This window comes from Abrus precatorius, unplaced genomic scaffold (assembly GCF_003935025.1).
Source record: "Abrus precatorius isolate BTA unplaced genomic scaffold, Abrus_2018 Scaffold2, whole genome shotgun sequence".
NCBI lineage: Eukaryota > Viridiplantae > Streptophyta > Magnoliopsida > Fabales > Fabaceae > Abrus > Abrus precatorius.
In genome coordinates this window covers 10,975,688-10,979,477 of record NW_020874362.1, presented here as the reverse complement: position 1 = coordinate 10,979,477, position 3,790 = coordinate 10,975,688, and positions in this window count along the sequence as shown.

The following is a 3,790-nucleotide window of genomic DNA, read 5'->3' as shown; positions in this document are numbered from 1 at the left end:
GCCTGACTTGACCTGACTTTTTTAATAAACAAACCAGACTTAGGCTTTTTTTCAGGCCTGTTTAAGTAAATAAGTCAAGCCTGAGCTGTTTATAAATTTTGTTAAGTCTGACAGGTCAGCCTATATATATATATATATAAAATTTAAAAATAGAGTTGTCAAAATATATTTAAATAATACTTATTTAATAACAGATTTTTTATATTCTTAATTCTATTATTATTAAATTAATATATTATGTTATAATTTTATTTATTTATAATTATAATAAACAGAAATTATATTATATTAAAAATTAAAAATATTTATACATGATTACACTTTTTAAATAATAAATTTATTTAATAATAAATTAATATATTTATTATATTTAAACAATTTCAAGAATAGTTAAGTCTTTGAACAGAAATAAGACGTAATCAAAACAAAACGAAATAAAATTTAAAAATAAAATAATAAAATTATATTAACATATTTTTTATACTCTTAATTTTATTATTATTAATTTAACTATTTAATTATTATATTAATATATTACGTTATAATTCTTGTTATTTATAATATATAAAAATTGTTTAAATCTGAATTATATTTTATTTGAAAGTAAAAATTTATAAAAAAATGATAATAAAATAAAATAAAAAACTTATTATAATATATATATAATCAGACCATGTAACAAATAATATAAATAATATAATTATAAATAAATTATATAATAATATACATTTTTGTAACTTGCACGTGTTTTAATTAAATTATTAGTTAATATTTTAATTTATATGTAATATATAAATATATGTTTTAATTTATTGTATCAGTATTATTTTCTATATTACGTTAATGTTATAGTGTAGTTAATTTTACGTTTATTTATTAATTTAAAATAATAAATTAATGAAATAAATAAAATTAATGTTTTGTAATTATTTTTTTTAATTTAATAGTTATTATTGTTGTTATTTTATATTAATTTTTATCACATATTTTTTTATTAAGATAAAAATTTAGAAATATAAGTTATTTTAATTTAAATATAAATTTAATAATTCTTCCTATGCTCATATGTTATTTTTCTACATCTTTGAATTTTATAATATAAATATTTTTTATCTACAATTTTTATAATAATGATATTTATTTAATTTTTTAAATATAATAATTTTTTTAGCTGATTCAATAAATTTTGTAAATGTTATTTTTTGTTATCAATTTTATGTGTTTACTGTGATTTTATGTATTGAATATAAGATGTCTTTATACAAAAAAAATATAATTATCATAAAAAATAATTAAAATATGTAATAATTTAATAATTTTATAAAATTAAATTGAGAAAAATAAAAATATTTTATAATATAAAAATATTTATAATTAATGCTCAAATAATATTTTAAAAATTATTTATAAAATTGTATAAAAATTATTACAATTATTTAATAATTATAAATAACATAAATAAAAATTTGAATATATGTAAACTAATTTGATAATAAAATAATTATATTTTATTAATATTTTTCAATAACAATAATCATTATAAATTTTTAATATTATTAAAATTTTATTTTATTTTTTTATCTTTTCTTAAGCAATTTTATTAGTATAAAATTTATAATAAAAAATTTCATTGATTATATTAACTACATCACAACAAATTACAAACTTAGCACAACCACATACTTCTAAGCCAAAACTACTATCGCACTTATTTTTTATTCTTATTTTATTATTATCTATAGTTACTTTAAATATACATATAAGATAAATTATTATATTTGTTTGAACAAGTTGAAGAGCAGCAAAGTCTTTGAATAAGAATAGAATGCAATTAAAATTAGATAAACTAATATTTAAAAATAAAATAATAAATTTTTAATAAATTTTTCATATTTTTAATTTTATTATTATTAATATTTAATTATTATATTATTATAGTATGTTATAATTTTTTATATTTATAATAAATAAAAATTGTTTAAATATAAATTATATTTTATTCAAAAGAAAAAATTTATAAAAAATGATAAGAAAATAAAAAAAATTATTATAATATATATATATATATATATATATAATTAGACCATATAACAAATAATATAATTATAAATAAATTATATCATAATATATATTTTTGTAACTTACACGTATTTTAATTAAATTATTAGTTAATTTATCAATTTATATGTAATATATAAGTATATGTTTTAATTTATTGTATCAGTAATATTTTCTATATTACATTAATATTATAATATAGTTAATTTTATGTTTATTTGTTAATTTAAAATAACAAATTAATGAAATAAAGAAAATTAAATATTTTGTAATTATTTTTTTAATTTAATAGTTATTATTATTGTCATTATATATATATATTGGATTAAGTTTAAATTTATTTATTTTTTAAAATATAATAATTTTATTTTAATTAATTCAACAAATTGTGTGAATGTTATTTTATTTTTTTTTATCAATTTTATGTGTTTACTATAACTTTATTTATTGAATATAAGATGTCTTTAAACAAACAAAATATGTTTCTAAAATAAAACTAAACTATTTACTATTTATATAATTTTTAAAAATAAATCAAGAAAAATATAAATATAAATTTTATTAATATAAAATATTTATAATTAATACTTAAATAATATTTTAAAAATTATTTATAAAATTATATAAATATTATTATAATTATTTAATAATTATTAATAACATAGATAGAAATTAAAAAAAACATAAAAACTAATTTGATAATAAAATATTTATATTTTTATTAATATTAATTTTTTTTTGTAATTGACTTTGTTAACAGGCTTCAGGGCAGGGTAAGTTTAAAATAAAGCCTTTAACAGGTAACAGGTGAGGCTCAAACCTAATAATTATGTTACAGGTCAGGCCTGTTTAGAGTAAAGTCTGGCCTGATCTGGCCTATTTCCATCCCTAATTACGGCATAACAATGTTGTTGTGAAAGTCATAGTTTGGTACAACTGCTATGTTAGGTGTTTATGTTCTAAAGTAAACTTTCAGGATAATCTAGGGGTGTGCCTCAATGGCCTAGAGTCGTGCTTGTTGGCGAAGCCAATTGCTGCAAATCTTTGACACACTGACATGGGAATATGTGTTGTTAATGATGTTTTGATCATGTGTCTGTACCAATAGGGAATGAAGTCCTCTAATTGCTTCCAACGAATAATGGTTGTGCAATGCATTGATCCTAATATCTAATTAAACCTTCCTAATTCCTTAGGTGAAATTCAACCAAATATTACCTTAAGTTTTGGAAATTATAGGTTTACTATATTATGATACTTATTTCTAAGATCTCAATAACCTAGACATATGATTCAGATATGAGAAATAAACTCAATTTTCATTGATGAAGATTCCTCTAAATTCAATTGAATGAAGGATTAGTTCACAACTGCATTAAGAACAGAATCACATACTCAATTTAATTAAAACCTCAAGGTCCAGATCCAAAATTACATCACAATATCAAATATGGATCCATGGATCCCTAACAAAAAGAAATCAAAACATGTTCCTAAAAGAAAAAGAGAGAGAAAGAGTAGAAGAAGAGGAGCTGCAGAATTTCTTTATAAATCCAATCCCCAGCCTGATTCCTCAAGGTCCAGAGCTTGGAAGTCGCCCCCAATCTCCCTCTCTAACTCTCCTAAGGTGTAAAAATGAAAAGAAAACAAAAAATGGCAAAAGACTTCCAATTCTGAACTCTTAACTTCTATTTATAATGTTTTCCCTCCTTTTCCACTTCCACACTTTAAT